Source organism: Lissotriton helveticus, chromosome 3_1, assembly GCF_964261635.1.
Source record: "Lissotriton helveticus chromosome 3_1, aLisHel1.1, whole genome shotgun sequence".
Taxonomy (NCBI): Eukaryota; Metazoa; Chordata; class Amphibia; order Caudata; family Salamandridae; genus Lissotriton; species Lissotriton helveticus.
In genome coordinates, this window is record NC_136061.1 from 1,862,242,313 (window position 1) to 1,862,263,428 (window position 21,116).

Consider the following 21,116-nt stretch of genomic DNA (forward strand, 5'->3'; position numbering starts at 1 on the left):
ACTGGAGTTTCCCGGCGTGGATTTTCTGCAAATCAAAAGCAATCAACATTAGAAATGTGGTAGCGGTGCTGACACAACCCTAAAACCTAGAAGCCCCAGAGACAGCACCCCTGAGACAGGCAAGCGAGCAATATAACGCCTACACGTTCACGTGCAATAGGCCAAATGTTTTCCTAAGTAAATGCCTGTCACAGAGTTTGTTAATTCAAGAGCCCTAGGACTTTGCTGCTAGTACCACTGTCACTCTCTCGCCTCTCCAAATACTCCATTATACTACCTCCCATCCAAACGCTTATCTTACCTTTAATTTGTGTTTGAGGGCTGGCTCCACCTGGAATTCACAGAGTCCTAACGCGTTCTGCAGCAGGGCCACAACTGGAGTTTCCCGGCGTGGATTTTCTGCAAATCAAAAGCAATCAACATTAGAAATGTGGTAGCGGTGCTGACACAACCCTAAAACCTAGAAGCCCCAGAGACAGCACCCCTGAGACAGGCAAGCGAGCAATATAACGCCTACACGTTCACGTGCAATAGGCCAAATGTTTTCCTAAGTAAATGCCTGTCACAGAGTTTGTTAATTCAAGAGCCCTAGGACTTTGCTGCTAGTACCACTGTCACTCTCTCGCCTCTCCAAATACTCCATTATACTACCTCCCATCCAAACGCTTATCTTACCTGTAATTTGTGTTTGAGGGCTGGCTCCACCTGGAATTCACAGTGGGGGACTCGTCAACGTTAAGTAAGTTTCTTCATTGTGCAGAATCCAGGCATCAGCATTATGGGTAATGGATAGGGTGAGTCTGGAGGAGGAGGACTCAGGATAGACGACCAGGACTGAGTTCGTGTCAACTAACTGTTGTGAACCTGAGGAATGCTGCGGCATCAAAATCAAGACAGTTCTGTTGATGGGCTTGTTGTTTTATTGGTTGATTTGATTACAGTTTTGTTGGGAATGTGATGAAGCACTTGCTAAAGAAAGACAGACACACAGGAATAAAAGTGAATAAGGAGGACTATTTACAATTAATGAATGAATGATTGAGTCATTTTCAGAACTCGCTGTCAGGGAAGCAGAACTCGTCCTCATACTCTGCTAAATCATCAGTCGGGGTTACTTCTGGTAACTGAGGAGAACTTTCCTCGGGTAGGGCGGTGTCCTCTTCTTCCTGCGTGCATTCTCGTACTCTGTAATCTGGTGGTATGAAGTGCTGGTTCATCTTTATCAAGGTGAGCCGCTCCACATTTGCGGGCAAGAGGCGGGACCTTTTGGAAGTCACAATGCCACCAGCAGAACTAAAAACACGTTCTGAAGACACGCTTGCGAGTGGGCAAGACAAGTAATTGATAGCCAGGTTGGTGAGCTCTCGCCATATTTTTCTTTTCCCATGCCAATACGCCAATGGGTCCTCTGTAATATTGACCTCTGTTGAGTCATCCAGATAGGCCTGCACCATTGAAAGAATGTCCTCCCGGATTCCTGTACTTTGCACTTCTGTGTCCTTTCTAGGACCAGGAAACCCTAGCTGAGTTAGCCAACTCGCTTCAGACATATCGCATGCGCCTGGTGCAGATGATACGGTTGCTGGTGTGCTTAACGGCTCAGAGGGAAAGTCACTCACTTCTGCCACAGGCACAGATGGTGAAGTGCTTTTTTGGGATGCCTGATCGCCTGCTGATTCACTAGTAGTACTGTCTTCTCCTACAGTTTCCTTCCGCTCTATTTCAAAACGAATGGCTGACTGAGCTAGCCAACCTTTGTACTCTGTAACATCCGATGTTTCAAAAGGAATTATTACTTTGCCAAACAATGGCTTTTTGTAACGTGGATCCAGAATAGTAGCACAAATGTAGTGCTGTTGTTTCTTGATATTTACAAGCCGTTCATTGCTAACTAGGCGTTGTAATAATCTCTGCGCCAACTCATGTGCTTCGTTCTTTCCAACGTCCTTTAATTGTGAAGACACCACCTTGACTTGGTGCTCGAGCTTCAGCAACAGTGGGATAGCTTTGCTCAAAGAGCAGTCCTCCCTGCTCACGTCACGCGTGAAGACCTCAAAAGGCCGAAGCATGTCTGTCAGGCTTTTAACTAGCTGCCATTGCTCCACCGCTAGCATCATTCCTGTCGTATCACCACCCAGGTTGTAGAAATACTCATTGACTACTGGAAACAGCTCATGCAGACGCTCAAGCATGTAGAAGGTTGAGTTCCAACGTGTTGCCACCTCCTGGATAAGTGCTTTCACTGGCATTCTACGTTCATTTTGCTTGCGCCTCAGCTCCTTCCGGGCCTTAAAAGAATGGTTGAAATGTGTGCATATTCTTCTGCAGATGGTCAGTGTTTTGTCGACTGCAAGTTCTTTTTTCAAAAAATTTTGCACAACAAGGTTGATACAGTGCGCCAAACACGGCACTCTGAAATAGAAACCGTCCTCCATGGCCTTAACTACATTCCTGCCATTATCTGTAGAAACATAACCAACCTTGCAATGTCTTGGGCGCAGCCATTTCAAGACCTTTTTGTTAAAGTCAGCCAAAATGTTGACTGCAGTATGACTTTTCTCCATGCCAAACATGGCTAATGTTGCATGTTTACGAGCACCCTTAAAAATCTCGACCAAGTCACCACCTGCATTTATCTGTTTAATAACCCCTGAAAAAGAGACCCAGTGTGCAGTGATGCACATGTAATCAAGGGCTTGGCAACTGGTCCACATGTCTGTTGTCAGGTGTATAGTGTGAACAGCACTCTTCTGCAAAGCTGCCCCCACCAACTCAAGCACCTCTTTGTGTAGTGCTGGAACAGCAACCCTGGCAAAATAGTACCGGCTAGGAACCTTCCATTTAGGGGCCAATGTTGCCACGAGTTCAAGGAAACCCACACCTTCGACAAACGAAAAAGGGAGAAGGTCCACCGCTAGCATTTTTGCCAGCTTAGTGTTATAGAGGCGTACAGTTGGGTGGTTGCGTTGAAATTGCGCATCTGAGGAGAACATGGCTGAAATGGTGCGCTGGACAAATTTACGGGATGATGCTGATGCCTTCTTGGACCCACTTCTGATCAGTGTTGACATTTTCCGCATTGGTGTGTCTCCCAGACTCTCAGTGTGCCTGCTATGTGTTACGGAGGGTGTGGTGCTGCAAGGGGTACTGGGTGCAACCGGACACATGTCTGACGCTTCTTCTACCTCCCCATCATCTTCAGATGAAACACCTACTATGGGTATATTTTGGCCACTTGCCCTTTGGGATCGCTTTCCCTAGACGTTTGCTAGGTGCGGAAACCATTCGACAGCGTGCTTTCTTTCAAGATGACCTATCTGGCCTCCGGTTCCATAGTTGGTACCAGTCTTACCACGGCTAACGCTAGTCTTACAAATGCAACAAACGGCTATGTTATCATATTTTTCATGGACACTAAAAAAGTTCCAAACTGGGGACTGGAAACTTCTGGTTTTGCCGCACGAGGTGATACTGCTGCCAATGCCAGATGAAGCAGTGGTGGATGAGCCTTGCAGACATCTACTGGGTTGTGCAATTATTGCAGCAACCTTACTTGAGGGAGTCGAGCTGGATGGAGTCCCCCTCTGGGGAGAAAATATGGGAGCTGTAGGTTTTGTTGAACTTGTGGTACTACTTGACTGCGTTGGTGGTGCTACCAGTGGCACGTCGCCAGGGTCACGCTCAGCATGACGTCGGGATAGGGTGTAAATGTCTGTCTGCTGCATGGCCGGTGTGGCTGGACTGACATGTGTGATGACTAGGTCATTGCTGTCATCCTCTTCAACAACATCAGAATGCACCACTTCATCAAGTCCGACGTTCGGATCCATAAGTATGAGCTTTCCGGGGCCCTTCCTTTTACCATGTGATACCTTTCGCAGCTCATGGTGTGCCTCCCTCTCAGACGTCAGAGATGGTTGCCAATCTAGATCCACATCATCATCTGATGGAGCGGGGCTTGAAGAGGAACTTCTACACACCCTCCTTGATCTTTTCCTTGCTGGGGAGCTGGGAGAAAATGAATCATCAGGAGGAGTGGCTTCGTCTTCCTGACATGATACCCCGGCTCCAAAGTCAATTTCCTCCTGTGCCCCTACTTCTGGAAGAACAACCATTGTGGGCACTTGCACCGCTCCATGGCCATCTTCACTGACCTCTACTTGCAAGTCTCCATGGACCTCTCCTTCTCGGCCTTCTCCTTCTCGGCCTTCTCCTTCTCGGCCTTCTCCTTCTCGGACAGCTCCTTCTCGGACAGCTCCTTCTCGGACAGCTCCTTCTCGGACAGCTCCTTCTCGGACAGCTCCTTCTTGGACAGCTCCTTGCGCATGTACTTCTGCTTGTACTAGTAGCCCATGCAGTTGTTGTTGCGGCTTTGGTTGTTGAATAGTACTTGTGAGATGAGTTAAAACCTGTGTTGATGGCGTGCTGCTACTTTCTTGCGATGATCCAACATCACTGGTCGTTGGTGATTCAACAACTAAACAGGCTACCTGTGCAGCACTCATGGTGGGCCTTTGTTTTTTTTGTTGTTGTTGCCCAAAAAATGTCTTGGTTGAGCAACCAGTCGCCTTGGTAAGTGGTGCCACTTGCTTCTTCTTCTCCTTAGTAGAAACATCTTTCTTGGAAGAGGACCTACGGGCACCTCTTTTTGGAGCCATCTTCTTCAGATGTCGGAACAACAGGCCGCAGCAGCACTTCTTCCTGGCACTGATGCTCAACGATGATGCGTAGTTTTGTGCACCTAAACGCAAACGAAGACAGAGGAACATCAGTAAATATAAATGTTGCATATGTAGCGCTTGAATAAACAGTTAGCAAGTAGGCATTTATGAATACACACGTGCACACCACACAATATGGAATTTTCAAAATTAGGATTTGCTAAATTTTTGGGAAACAGGAATTTAACATTGATCCAAGTGAGCACACACACAGAGGGTTGTGCTTTCATGTACCCCTGACTCCGCCTGGGCACAATGGGTGAAAGCAAGGCACAATGGGTGCAGGCCTATGTCTCAAAGCTCACTGCCTGCCTTCAAAATGGCCGCTTGACCCCCCCATCCACATGGCCAGGACCATGCCTCAAAATGGCCACCACCAACATAGCCAGCACCCAACCCCTACTCCAAAAAGTGAAAACACACAACACAAATCAAATCACCACAATCCAATGCCATCCATCCATTTTCAGAAGGCTTATGCTGCCTGCTGGTGGTTTTCCGGTGCAAAATTGCAGTTTTTACAATTTCGCGAGTGCGAGATTGTTGCTTCACGGCGCGAACGTGGCAAAAACCCGCAAAATCCGCGAACAGACCGATTCTGGGCCCCCCTGGGCATAATGGATGACATCAGAGCACAGTGGGTGCAGGCCTATGGCACAAAGCACACAACTTACAAATGGCCCCTAGACCCCCACCCACACGGGACCAGACAATAAAATGGCCCCCACCCCCATAGCAAGCCCCCAACACCACCCCAAAAAGTCCTAAAACACACAAAAATCAGCACAATCCAATGTCATCCATGCCCTGGCCAGAATCATGTTAACAAAAATAATTTCATCAAAACAGTTGTATCATCCATGCACCCATAAATAAGCCTGGTGGTTTTCAATTCATGTGCAGCAGAATTGTAATTTTTACAATTTCGCGAGTGCGAGATTGTTGCTGCGCGGGACACGAGCAGTGCGAACACAAGCAAAAACATCCTCAGCTCGCGAACTTGCAGATTTTCCCCCCCAAAAAGTCGAAAAAAAAACAACACACACAAAAATCACCACAAACAAACAACATCAACTTACTTCTTTGTGAAATCAAAATTCGAATCCAAAAGTAATCCAAAAGGCCTCAAATCCAAATATCCAGCAGCAACCACAAAAAGTAATCCTTCCCAGTCAAGAATGATCGAAAAGTGGCCAGGAAATGGAGGAGCTTGCTGGACAGGAACAGGAAGTTGGAGACTGGGGCACTTCCTTCACCCCACCCCTATGGGAGGAGCTTGCTGGACAGGAACAGGAAGTTGGAGACTGGGCCACTTCCTTTACTAAGTAATTTTTGTACTTTCGCTAGTGCGAGATTGTTCCTGCCCGCGCCGCGGACCGCGAGCAGCGCGAGCAGTGCGAACACAAACAAAAAATCCGCTTCACACGGATTTGCGTATTCTCGCCGCATCCGCGAGAGTTCGCGGATTGCGGATTCCCCGAAAATACGAAAAATCCGCGAGCGTAACGGATTTTACGCCCATGCTTAGTTTAGGGTAGTGCAGTGGTGTTTGAGTAGTGTAGGGGGTCGTGCTGGGGTAGGGTATTAGGATTTAGGGTAGTGCAGTGGTGTTTGTGTAGTGTAGGGGGTCATGCTGGGGGTTGTGTTTTAGGGTTTAGGGTAGTGCAGTGGTGTTTGGGTAGTGTAGGGGGTTGTGCTGGGGTAGTGATTTGGGTTTACAGTAGTGCAGTGGTGTTTGTGTAGTGTAGGGTGTCATGCTGGGGGGTAGTGTTTTAGGGTTTAGGGTAGTGCAGTGGTGTTTGTGTAGTGTAGGGGGTAGTGTTTTAGGGTTTAGGGTAGGGCAGTGGTGTTTGTGAACTCTAGGGGGTCGTACTGGACTCTAGTGTTTTGGGGTTTAGGTAGTGCAGTGGTGTTTGTATAGTGTAGGGGGTTGTGTTTTAGGGTTTAGGGTTGTGCAGTGGTGTTTGGGTAGTGTAGGGGGTCATGCTGAGGGTAGTGTTTTGGGGTTTAGGGTAGTGCAGTTGTGTTTAGGTAGTGAAGGGGGTCATGCTGGGGGTAGTGTTTTATGCAGTGGTGTTTGTGTAGTGTAGGGGGTCATGCTAGGGGTAGTTTAGGGTTTAAGGTAGTGCAGTGGTGTTTGGGTAGTGTAGAGAGTCATGCTGGTGGTAGTGTTTTAGGGTTCAGGGTAGTGCAGTTATGTTTGGGTAGTGTAGGGTGTCGTGCTGGGGGTAGTGTTTTAGGGTTTAGTGTAGTGCAGTGGTGTTTGGGTAGTGGAGGGGTAGTGTTTTGGGGTTTAGGGTAGTGTGTCCAACCAGCCACAATATCCATGGACAAAGGGGATCCTGACTCTTTTGAATGCTCCACCAATTGAATAATTTGGGTCAAGGGCCCTACCACGTCCAAGACCTATCAATTCCTTTCTTGGGGTCCCTCATATACTTGGAGAAAAAGGTACATAGTTTCTCATCAATTTCAGGCATATGTGCCACCTTCCCCTTCAGTGAGGGCCTGGGGCATTCTCCCCTCATCCTATTCCTGACCTCCCTTTCAAGGGGTTGATGGATTTTCCCCACCACATACTCTGCCACTTTGGAGTCAGGGGTCCACTCCGCCGACCTAGGATGGTAAATTTGTGTAGGCTCGAAGACGTCCGAGTGGACCCCGTCCCCAACCGGGGACTGAGAGGAGTGGGGCTCTGGCCGCCAGGGACGCCCTGAGTCCTTATCCTCATCGGAGGAGAAATCGTCCTCCGATACACCCTCTCCCTCTAAGGGAAACCCGCCATCGGGGTCTACAATAGGGGTGAGAATGTCGCAATTTTCTTCGGGCTCCTCCTCCTCCCGGCAGGGTGCATGTTTTAGCGTCCGCGCACTCTTGAGGAAGGTCTCGGTAAATTTATCAAATCCTTCCAAGTACCCGGCGTTATGCTTAATGGCCCTTTTATTCCCCATCTGGGAGCTACTGGGACCCGCCACCACCAGATCTGGGTCACTGAAAACCCCTGGGCTACTTTTCGCTAGCTTATCAACCTGATCCCTGAGAGGAGCCAGCGCCCTAGAAATAGCCAGAGAGAGGGCTTGGTCCACTGTTGGATGGAGAAGTTGGGGGGCCATTTCTCCTCCACTTCCTGGAAGGAGGAGTAAAAATGGTCTTCTGGAGAATACATGATGGCAGAGGGTGTGAGCACAGAACAAATATCCTTAAAATCCTTAAGGCAGCCCCCTCGACGGTGCTCCAGCAGCTGGGCTTTCCCCTAAGCTGTTATATGAATAGACTGAGGAGCAAAACCAATGACCACCACCAGATGGCGCTGGTCACTAACGTGGCCGTGTGTGGAAATCACTGCGTAGCGGTGTCATAATTAAGCGAGGGTTGGTCGGGAATCAAGCGGACACTAAAGGAGTGACCAGATTCCTAAACGCGCGTAAAGACCAGCGGGAGCGCTCAAAAGAGCTGTCTTACTCTGACCAGATACACCTGACAGGATCTAACCGCGCGCAGAGCGGGATGAACTGCGAGGGGGAGAATGCGCTTGGGCAAGAGCCTGCTGAGCAGGGAATATGAAACAATACCAAGGCAATAATGCTAATAACGTGCACAAGAAACCACTATGCAAACAGCAACAATGTCAGATTAAGCCAAGAATGTAAGGAATGCACTTAACTGACGAGCAGTGAAGAAAGAGGAAGCGAAAAGGACATCATAATATTACATACGATGGACTGTGATATGATTGGACTAAAGTTGCCTTGGAGACTACTCCCTAATGGTTCATGGGTTGTGTAGTCTTTTGTTTAATGATTGTTGTGTTACGTTTTCCTTGAACTGCCATGCACATAAAGTGAGGAAAGATATGCATAATCCTCGCCTCCGTCCTGCCATGCAATTCATTAAACATTATTCAATCTGATTTAGAAACATAGATCATAAAAGTGTACATAAAAACAGTAAATCCTCTTTCCTAATACAATACAGTGAGAATTAATTAAAACCAGTAGGTAAAAACGGGTGTTACAAAGCCCGGTTCAGAGCAAATTCAGGTTAACAGAATCGTACAGTTCAATGTTTCGCAAGATCAATCTCATGTACTTCGTGCAAAATACGCAATAAGGGGTCCAAGTAAGATGTAACTCTCTAATACCTGACTAGTCTGCACTATATAAAACTGCAGAACAACTAAAAATAAAAAGTGTTTTTTACACTTCTGTCACTGGGCTATATGTGGGCTATAACTGGGGGATGTGTGTGCTACATTTGGTCTCTTTTTTCTCTGGGGGCCATCTTGGAAGACTTATTTGTTATGAAGTTTCCTAATTTCTTCATTTACTGCAGTCTCCTCAGTAGGAAATGCTTTCAGTTTTTTACTTTGATTCCATCAAGAAGGCATTCAGATGTGTCACACATTTGCCATAAATTCATAATGTTAGCACTCTAGTTGTTCATTAGATCACTGTAGTAAAGCTACTGTTCACCAGGGAGTTAACTGGAAGTCTATTGCTGGTATTGAAAGTGATTGTTTCTGTCTGCATGTCAGAATGTCAGAATTTTCTAATGAAATAGAAGAGGATTTGAGATCTCACTTAAAACATGCCCTAAATTTTCTTTCTGCAGCACTAACCATAATTTGTACGGCAAAATGAACCCCCTCATTTTGTTCCTTTTTTAAATTAAATGTTTTAAGAGTTACCAGTTTAAACCTAACAAGATGGCTTCAGGTGTGCCATTTTTTGTCATAAGTAAGACTGCTAGCTCTCTAGTTGTTCTTTAGAACACTCTGGGAAGCTGCAGTGGAACACAAAGGCATCAACTGACAGTCTCTGCCCTTGTTGGATGTACATGTTTTACTGAGAATGTTAGACTTCATCATCACATGACTGAGAGAGATAATGTGAATTTACAGAAAATATGCTCTCATTTTAGCTCCTGGAGCACCTTCCAAAACTCTGTGGGACTAGCATGTGAAAATTATTTTATCTCAAACATGATTCATGATATCCCAGCAGAAGTTTTTTCACAGGGTAAAATCACCTTAGAACACAACACAATTCATTACATGTGTATGGTACCATCAACAAATGAATTCTAATGTAACTAAAGTCTGTTATCACTCTTTATAGTTCTCCTTTTGGTAACCCTCAAAATCTTCGATTCACTACAATGCATTTCAATGGGGTACTATCATGTATATTGGTCCCAAGATGGCTGCCAGCAATTCCAGGATGAAGTGCTGACACCCAATCAGATCTCACGATGACATGTGTGGTTAGGCTCCATCAGATATCAATATTTTTTCTTTTTCAAATTTCTCAGGAACTACTGAACAGATTTACACCATTTAATAAAAAGAGTTCTTTCTGAACCAAGGGCTACCTTTTTGCCAAATTTGGTGTAATTCCGTTCACCAGTTCGGGGTGTAGCCGCGGCTAAAGTTTCCTATGGGAAATTGCATGGGGAAAATATGTTTTGGGGTCCTCTTTTTTCTCGGCCCCCGCTTGCCGAATCAGCCCGGAACTTTCAAGATAGGAGTGGACCAGAGCGGGCCATAAGTTTTGAAATTTTCGCAAAGATTCGTCAATCGGCGCCAAAGTTATGATGAATAGAATGTTGCAATTTTCCTATGGTAACTAGGTCCTAACTACAATACCTACTGGCGACCAATACTAAGGGTAACTTTGGATTGTATATATATATATATATATATATATATATATATGTATATATATATATATATATATATATATATAAAAAATGCAAAAAAGAAGGAGAGAACTCTGGGTAGTTCTCAAATTCAGGTGGAAGGCAAGCTCCTGTATAGAGCACCCTCAACACCAGCGACACTCTAAATTTGCTCACCTCAATGTCTGCTTTTCTATCAAAGTTTTTAAGCATAGGTTTAGCACATTGCTATCCACGCCGAGCTGTAAAATGACAAAAGCCATTTATCACTCCAGGCACAATATTACAGCTTTGGATAGGTAAAATACCATCCAGGCCAAGCTGAAATGAATAAAAGCAACCCCTGACACGTGTTTCGCTGTCATTACAGCTCTTCAGAGAGGTTTAGCTTTGTCCAGACACAAGGGAGCACCCAGTATAAGTCAAAACAATTCCCTTGACTTTGAGAAAAAGAAAAACAATTCTCTTGCAGGCATAGAGTGACGCATAAATTATGCAAAAAAGAAGGCAAGCTCCTGTATAGAGCACACTCAACACCAGAGACACTCTAAATTTGCTCACCCCAAATGTCACAGGAGCTTGCCTTCCACCTAAATTTGAGAACTACCCTGGGTGCTCCCTTGTGTCTGGACAAAGCTAAACCTCTCTGTAATGACAGCGAAATACGTGTCAGGGGTTGCTTTTATTCATTTCAGGTTGACTTGGATGGTATTTTACCAATCCAAAGCTGTAATATTGTGCCTGGAGTGATAAATGGCTTTTGTCATTCTACAGCTCAGCGTGGATAGCACTGTGCTAATCATCTCCACACCAGTCCCATCCCGAAAGGAACAGGTCCGACACATGCTTGGTGATTCAAGTTCATATTTATTTAAAAAAGAGGATCTGTTTACTGAAATAGCGAAACGCTGGGGCAGACGCGTTTCAGCCTTGCGGCTTTCTTCAGTGCCCGCTTCACTATAAATGACATAACGCCGTAGGGGCTCGTGATTTTAAAAGTCCAAAAAGAACTTCTCTGATTGGCCCAGCCCCCTCGGCTTCCACCTCCGTCTCTCCCACAATGATCCATGTCGGAGTTTTCATGTCTCCCACTGAGGCTGCAGATGCAGTGAAATGCGTTTTGCCAACATCAGCAAACAGAGCCTCTTTTTTAAATAAATAAGAACTTGAATCACCAAGCATGTGTCGGACCTGTTTCTTTCGGGATGGGACTGGTGTGGAGATGTTAACGGTCCGCAAGTACCGTGTATCCGGCACGCCTTTCGTTCAGGAGCTCCGCGTTTACTTGTGAACAGTGTGGTGTGGTTTCTCGAAGAGACAACGCGGCGCCCCCCCGGATGGTCAAGGAATACTCACATGAGTTTCAGACTGTGTGGGGAGAGAGCATGCGGCGGTCTGCAATGGGCCGCTGCGTGAAGGTGACTCAAGCTTAATTATTTTTCATCGCTGCCCCCGCCATGATTTTCGGAGCTGAATGCCTGCCACCGCCAAACTGGGTTTGGGACATCACTGGATGTTGGCAAAACGCATTTCACTGCATCTGCAGCCTCAGTGGGAGACATGAAAACTCCGACATGGATCATTGTGGGAGAGACGGCGGTGGAAGCCGAGGGGGCTGGGCCAATCAGAGAAGTTCTTTTTGGACTTTTAAAATCACGAGCCCCTACGGCGTTATGTCATCTATAGTGAAGCGGGCACTGAAGAAAGCCGCAAGGCTGAAATGCGTCTGCCCCAGCGTTTCGCTATTTCAGCAAACAGAGCCTCTTTTTTAAATAAATATGAACTTGAATCACTAAGCATGTATCGGACCTGTTCCTTTTGGGATGGGACTGGTGTGGATATATATATATAGATATATATATATATATATATATATATATATATATCTATATATATATATATATATCTATATATATATATATATATATATATATGTATATATTACTAACTGGCGGTCGCCAGTAGGTAGTTATAGTTAGGACCTACTTTCCATAGGAAATCCACAACATTCTATTTGGAATAACTTTGGCGCCGGTGGACGAATCTGCTTGGTTCTGCTCCTTCTCTGAAAGTTTGGGGGTGATTCGTCAAGTGGGGGCTGAGAAAAAAGAGGAGTCCCAAAACATTTTTCCCCATGCAATTTTCCATAGGGACCTTTAGCCAGGGCGACAGCCTGAACGGCTGAACGGAATTACACCAAATTTGGCAGAGAGGTAGAGTTTGGTTCGTAGATTATGCTTTTTGTTAAATGGTGTAAATCCGTCCAGTAGTTTCTGAGTAAATTACAAGTAAAATCATAGCAATATCTAGATACGGAGTTCTACACACCGACGGAGATGCGTTCAATTATGAGCGCGAGCTGCATGCTGATTGGCTGTGAACTGTCTGTCAACACTCGAAACCAGGAAGTGTTGGCAGCCATCTTGTTCGTCGCTAGAACCTAGTCACAAGGAAACAGTAAAACAAAGTTGAGAAATAAGGGAAGGGGGCAGGCTAGAAACATTCTGACCCTCTAGGCTTGCTCAGGGGGTCGTACATGTATGTTTAGGCTCTATTTTTATTTATTTTTTTAAATACAAAATGGCGGGGTACTCGTGCAGTACTTGTATGCGGTGGAAAAGGTGAAAGGAAACTAGAAGTCCGTTTTATTCATTAGGTCCCAGGGGGGCAAATTACGGGGGCAATTTTTTTGCATAATGGGGCCTTGAAAGGTGCCCCGAGCACTGGGGAACGGCACTCCTCTGGTTTTATTTTGAAGTATGCGGGGGGGGGGTTACGGTCCTACTCCCCGCAGTCTCGGGGAGCAGCACCCCTTGGGTCTTTTAAAAAAAAATATATGTTTAGAGCTCTCCTTATCTCTCTCCCCGTACACATCACGGGGAACGCCACCTTTCTTGGGTAGTAATATGTAAAATGACCTTCCAGCTCTGGGTACCTGCATTGTCTGTTTTTTTTATTAATGTTGGGAGGGTGGGCTTGATAATACGTCCTTGTTAATTCCCATAGAAGCCTATGTTCTGGTGGTAACATGGGCTTCTATGGGAAATAACAAGGCCGTATTATCAAGCTCATTATCGCCGTTTTATCGGCAGTTTCCTGCCAATAAAACTGCGATAATTTTAACACCGGTCCTTGATAATATGCACCTAAGTTTACTGGTCAAAAAAAGAGCAATGGTCCATATTATCAACAAAAGGCGATACAGTATCGCCGCTTTTATCGGCAGGAAACTGCCGATAAAGCGGCGATAATGGGCTTGATAGTATGCCCTTGTGAATTCCCATAGCAGCCCAGGTTAACATCAGAACCTGGGCTGCTATGGGAATTTACAAGGGCCTATGGTTTTTTATTAATGTTGGGAGGGTGGGCTTGATAATACGTCCTTGTTAATTTCCATAGAAGCCTATGTTCTGGTATTAACATGGGCTTCTATGGGAAATAACAAGGCCGTATTATCAAGCTCATTATCGCCGTTTTATCGGCAGTTTCCTGCCAATAAAACGGCAATAATTTTAACACCGGTCCTTGATAATATGCACCTAAGTTTACTGGTCAAAAAAAGAGCAATGGGCCATATTATCAACAAAAGGCGATACATTATCGCCAGGAAACTGCCGATAAAGGGGCGATAATGGGATTGATAATATGCCCTTGTGAATTCCCATAGCAGCCCAGGTTAACATCAGAACCTGGGCTGCTATGGGAATTTACAAGGGCCTATTATCAAGCCCATTATCGCCGCTTTATGGGCACTTTCCTGCCGATAAAAGCGGCGATAATGTATCGCCTTTTGTTGATAATATGCCCCTTCATTTCTATGATAGCATGTAAAACTTTCCTTTTTTTTGTGTAGCAGTTGTACTCTCTACACATGCGCAGCCTCGTTTCGAAGCCCACGTTTTTTTTCTTTTTCTACAAGTTCAACAAGCAAACCTTTCTTTATTTCAGGTAGTAAATTTGTCGCTTTCTTTTCTTGGGTCGTGTGTGTCATCCGCTGCTGTACTTTTGTAATATATTAATAATCATATTTTTTCTATATTTATTTGAAAGGTAGTGCCGAGGCGCCAAACGTTGATTACATACTCCTTCCACCGCCATTTTAGTAGTTTTTCACTGTTATTTTTATTATATCTGTTACTTAGAACTCAGTAGTTTTCAATCCTAGTCTTGAATATCTTACTATAGTATTTCAACATTATTTTTATTGTGGACCGTCATACCCCTCCCCCACAAAATAAAAGAAGTATGTAGTATTTTTTAATTAGAACAATAAATGTAAACGAAACTCAATTATAACTATATTAGAAGCAACTAGAAAAATAACTAACAACAAACAATATTATAAACAAATTGTTAAATGGACTCCAAAAGATGTCCGATTGGTAATCTGCAAAACAAAAAAGAAAATTAGAGTTTAGAATTATGTAGATGTGAGTAAATGAGCTGAAGCATTACAAGTTTTGGTAACTCTACGGTTTTACGTGTGCAGTGTGCCTCGTACATTTCAGTTCTGTTATAGTGTCGAGTTCCAGTGGTGTCTATATGGAAGTGCCTACTGCGTTACTGACGCCCGTTATGCCGACATATTTCAAATGCATTTCTATGAAAGCTTTGTAGATCTAGGCCTCTGTGCTTATCGTTGTATAAACCTTGCGGCCAAATACTTCAGGCAGTTGAATTCATAAATTATTTTGAACAATTCTTCTACACGTCCAAGCGGACAGCAGTGTCTATAAGTTTAAGAGAGAAAGCGAAATGATGTCACAGAGAGTGAGAGAGAGAAAGAGAGAGAAAACAACATTAAAACTGTGTCGCAGAGTCTGGAGTTGAGATTTTTTCTTGAAAAGTCAGACGTAGATTTACAAGCTTCTTGCGTCACTTTACCCATGTTAAAAGTGACTCAAAAGTGGCGTAATAAGAATGTGGATCTGTTTGTCAGACTGTTGTAACCTATCTGTTGTCACTGCTCAGAGGTCATTATAGATTTTACAGAGAAGCTGCTGTACACTACGCACTCTGGGCCATATTATCAAGCCTGGGCGATAAAATTATCACCACTTTATCGGCAGGAAACTGCCACTAAAGTGGCGATAATGGGCTTGATATTATGCTCTATGGAATTCCAATCCCAAAGCTCATGTTAGATGTCCTTCACATCTAACATGAGCTTTTTGAATGTGCTTCAAAAATACCCTTATATGTACATGAATTCATCTTCTGTTTGTGCCGCCTATTTTCCGAAACCCCTGTGTCGGTATAAAAAGGACCATGCGCCTTCCTACCTGGGGGTGACTCTGGACTTTAAACTCAGTTGGAGAAACCACATAGAGAAGACCTTCCAGAAAGCAGCAGCCAAACTGGCTGCATTATACCCACTCCTGAAGACCAAGTCGATGCCCATGCAGAGCAAGGTACGAGCAATCACTGCAATAATTCGACCAACTATGACATACGCTTCACCAGTTTGGAGTGGTGCCGCCCGCACCTTCGGAAAGACCTACGGAGACTACAGAGCAAGGCCCTACGGATTGCAGCAGGTGCTCCTATGATCACACAAACAGCAGACCTCCACAGAGACCTAGGCATTGAGATGTTGTACGACCATTTCCTCAAACTCAACAGGGAATTCTACAAAGGATTGGATCAAAAAGAAAACCCACTGATCTGGAAACTCGCAGACATCTCTACAAACCCATTTGACCGCTACCCGCGGCCCATCGAAGCGCTAACCTTATGAAACTAAAACAGCAACGCAGCATCCAAAAACTCATCAGTGCCTGAAGGCAAACGCCCGGCAGGTACGCAAAACTCATCACTGCCTGACGGCATAATCGCCTGGGAAGGCACGCAAAACTAAACACTATCAGAAGGTACTAGATAGACAAAGACGAGACTCTTTGAGGAAACATGCTGACAACTCTGCAAACTCAATTGACCGCTACCCACGGCCTACCACTGACCTGACCCTGTGATACAACCTCACCTGTAACAAAGCGTCACACATCAATAAGACAGCCTAAACAGCGACTAAACAATTCAAAATGAATGTGGAGTAATGAGGCTACTGCCTCGGTATCCAAAAACTCACCACTGTCAGAAGGACAGTGATGTCATTTGAGATGTCATCAGTGATGTCATGAGTGATGTCACTGACCATGTCATGAGTGATGTAATATGTGACGTCATCAGCAGTGCATTGCGGGCGCGCAAGTTATAGTTAGCTGAGCTAATTATAACGGAGGAATTTCAAAGGTATTGTATGAGAAAAATGTTCAGCTAACTATAACATGTGTGAAACCTATGATTTTTTTCAATGAATTTGCATGGTTTTTTAAATGCTAATTCCTAACTATGACGTGTGTGAAACCTATGGTTTTTTCAATGAATTTGCAAGGTTTTTTAAATGCTAATTCCTAACTATAACGTGTGTGAAACCTATGGTTTTTTCAGTGAATATATATATATATATATATCTATCAGAAAACTCTTCCCAAGTAACCCGATTTCTAAGGTGAGAAAGAAAGAGCGCGGCCCACTGTGGCTAGTCATCTGCAGTTTATTGGAATTCCATAGATAGCGCAGCAGCAGCCATGATGCGTTTCGTCCCTCACAGGGGACTTGATCACATGACGCACTTCTGGTCTGACAGTTGGCTTAAATATGTTTTGTATTTTTTCAAATGCTTACACCATGTGACTTGAACATTAAAGTGACAGTGCATATAAAAACGTTTTTGTACATTAAAGTGACAGTGCAGTTCAGATCATCCTGTACCAACCTTTCAATAATTGATGAAGGATGCGAATCAAAATTGATGCATAAATGCATGGAGATAAAATCAAACAAGAACAGAATAAATATATATATATATATATATATATATATATATATATATATATATATATATATATATATATATATATATAAAAAATAAATAAATAAATAAATACACTATCTTATTCGTGTAGAGATACCCTGATATTCTATATATATATATATATATATATATATATATATATATATATATATATATATATATATATATATACATATATATATATATATATATATATTTATATATATATATATATATATATATATATATATATATATATATATATATAAATAAATATATATATATATATACAAACAAATCAATATCAATATACACAGATAAATATATATATACAAAAATATGTCGATCCTTTATCAAAAATTCCTAAAAAAAATTCTAAAAAGAACCCTAGAAGTATGTATATAAACAGTATTTTGTATACGTTGTTGTAGTTATTATCTCTCAATATAATCGGAGTCCGTCTAGATTGAGTAACAGTTTAAATACCTTTGATCGTCTCCTATATATTACAATTAAATGTGCAGGTTGTTTAAATAATCACAAGTGGTAAATAGTGTAAATAATGAATCAACTGTGCCAAACCAAATATTAAATAATTAAAAGCAAGCCAGATAGCAGCTGCTTTGTTGTTAAATGAGATCAAATGATGGTTGGGAGATCTAGAGAAAAAAAGAGTGAAGAAACAAATTAATATTATATCATCATGATCATCAAGATTTGTCGGTCATTTTTTGATAAACGATGAAATACATAGATAGTGGGTATATTCGTTATCTGGGGGACACAACCGGAGGGTATAATGCCATGTGCAAAATGATGCGTCAATAAATACATATCTAAAACCATATGAGTAAATAAATAAATATTATATATATGTGTAACAGAATAAATATCTAAAATTCAACCCAAACGCACAAGCTAAAATATCCTCAATAAGATGCCATCATCATACACTGTTGTCTTCAGAAACCCAGCTTTCCCATTCAAATTAAGTTCACATTTCAAGACTCGAATGTAGTTCCTCGGTGGCATTCAAACCTCCATGATATTTGGTATCCATGTTTAAGATATACAACATCTCTGATCTACGAAGGGCTTTTGTTTGGTCCCCACCCCTCTTGGACATGGGGACTGAATCCAGTAAATAATATTGTAGCTCCTTTGGATTGCCTTCATGTTTTTCATTGAAGTGGCCTGCCACCGGATAAGAAGGACAGCAAAACAACAAGGTGATGGACGGAATGTTGCACAATGGCAAAACATTCACCCCCAGTCACAGATCTGGGTTTAATCCATTGTTATTTTGCTCACCAAGCTACCCAAGTTCAGACATGGCAATATGCATATCAGTCTTTACCCTGTGCCTCATGGGAACAGTCCAGACCGAACTGCCAAGCCATGTCTTCCCTGGACCGGAATCAAGCATCCTAGGACCGGTTGCTGGCTATCAGCCGTCCTTAGCCAGGATAGCTTGACTCCAGTGGCGTAGTGAGCACGGGACCCACGTCTGGGCATACCCTTCCCACATGGGGTAAACAGCAAAACAACAAGATGATGGACGGAATGTTGCACAATGGCAAAACATTCACAACCAGTCACAGATCTGGGTTTAATCCATCGTTATTTTGCTCACCAAGCCACCCCAGTTCAGACATGGCCATATGCAAATCAGTCTTGACCCTGTGCCTCATGGGAACAGTCCAGACCGAACTGCCATGCCATGTCTTCCCAGGACCGGAATCAAGTATCCTAGGACCGGTTTCTGGCTATCAGCCATCTTCAGCCAGGATAGCTTGACTCCAGTGGCATAGTGAGCACGGGACCCACGTCTGGGCATACCCTTCCACACAGGGTGAACAGCAAAACAACAAGATGATGGACGGAATGTTGCATAATGGCAAAACATTCACCCCCAGTCACAGATCTGGGTTTAATCCATCGTTATTTTGCTCACCAAGCCATCCCAGTTAAGACATGGCCATATACAAATCAGTCTTGACCCTGTGCCTCATGGGAACAGTCCAGCCCGAACTGCCAAGCCATGTCTTCCCTTGACCGGAATCAAGCATCCTAGGACCGGTTTCTGGCTATCAGCCGTCTTCAGCCAGGATAGCTTGACTCCAGTGGCATAGTGAGCACGGGACCCACGTCTGGGCATACCGTTCCCACATAGGGTGAACAGCAAAACAACAAGATGATGGACGGAATGTTGCACAATGGCAAAACATTCACCCCCAGTCACAGATCCGGGTTTAATACATCGTTATTTTGCTCACCAATCCACCACAGTTCTGACATGGCCATATGCAAATCAGTCTTGATCCTGTGCCTCATGGGAACAGTCCAGACCGAACTGCCAAGCCATGTCTTCCCTGGACAGGAATCAAGCATCCTAGGACCGGTTTCTGGCTATCAGCCGTCTTCAGCCAGGATAGCTTGACTCCAGTGGCGCAGTGAGCACTGGACCCACGTCTGGGAATACCCTTCCCACATAGGGTGAACATCAAAACAACAAGATGATGGACGGAATGTTGCACAATGGCAAAACATTCACCCCCAGTCACAGATCATGGTTTAATCCATCGTTATTTTGCTCATCAAGCCACCCCAGTTAAGACATGGCCATATGCAAATCAGTCTTGACCCTGGGCCTCATGGGAACAGTCCAGCCCGAACTGCCAAGCCATGTCTTCCCTGGACCGGAATCATGCATCCAAGGACCGGTTTCTGGCTATCAGCCGTCTTCAGCCAGGATAGCTTGACTCCAGTGGCGTAGTGAGCACGGGACCCACGTCTGGGCATAACCTTCCCACATAGGGTGAACAGCAAAACAACAAGATGATGGACGGAATGTTGCACAATGGCAAAACATTCACCCCCAGTCACAGATCTGGGTTTAGTTTATCGTTATTTTGCTCACCAAGCCATCCCAGTTAAGACATGGCCATATACAAATCAGTCTTGACCCTGTGCCTCATGGGAACAGTCCAGCCCTAACTGCCAAGCAATGTCTTCCCTGGACCCGAATCAAGCATCCTAGGACCGGTTTCTGGCTATCAGCCATGTTCAGCCAGGATAGCTTGACTCCAGTGGCGTAGTGAGCACGGGACCCACGTCTGGGTATACCCTTCCCACATAGGGTGAACAGCAAAACAACAAGATGCTGGACGGAATGTTGCACAATGGCAAAACATTCACCCCCAGTCACAGATCTGGGTTTAATCCATCGTTATTTTCCTCACCAAGCCACCCCAGTTCAGACATGGCCATATGCAAATCAGTCTTGACCCTGTGCTTCATGGGTACAGTCCAGACCGAACTGCCAAGCCATGTCTTCCCTGGACCGGAATCAAGCATCCTAGGAGTGGTTTCTGGCTATCAGCCGTCTTCAGCCAGGATAGCTTGACTCCAGTGGTGTAGTGAGCATGGGACCCACGTCTGGGCATACCCTTCCCACATAGGGTGAACAGCAAAACAACAAGATGATGGACGGAATGTTGCACAATGGCAAAACATTCACCCCCAGTCACAGATCTGGGTTTAATACATCGTTATTTTGCTCACCAAGGCACCCCAGTACAGACATGGCCATATGCAAATCAGTCTTGACCCTGTGCCTCATGGGAACAGTCCAGACCGACCTGCCAAGCCATGTCTTCCCTGGACCGGAATCAAGCATCCTAGGAGTGGTTTCTGGCTATCAGCCGTCTTCAGCCAGGATAGCTTGACTCCAGTGGTGTAGTGAGCACGGGACCCACGTCTGGGCATACCCTTCCCACATAGGGTGAACAGCAAAACAACAAGATGATGGACGGAATGTTGCACAATGGCAAAACATTCACCCCCAGTCACAGATCTGGGTT

At 44.4% G+C, this 21,116-nt stretch overlaps 1 protein-coding gene across 2 annotated transcripts in view; it reads left to right on the forward strand.

Annotated features, from left to right (window-relative positions):
* Positions 1-21,116, forward strand: part of LOC144823913 (interferon regulatory factor 3-like) — a 295,117-nt gene that overhangs the window by 29,876 nt on the left and 244,125 nt on the right. The gene's annotated exons all lie outside the window — the stretch shown is intronic.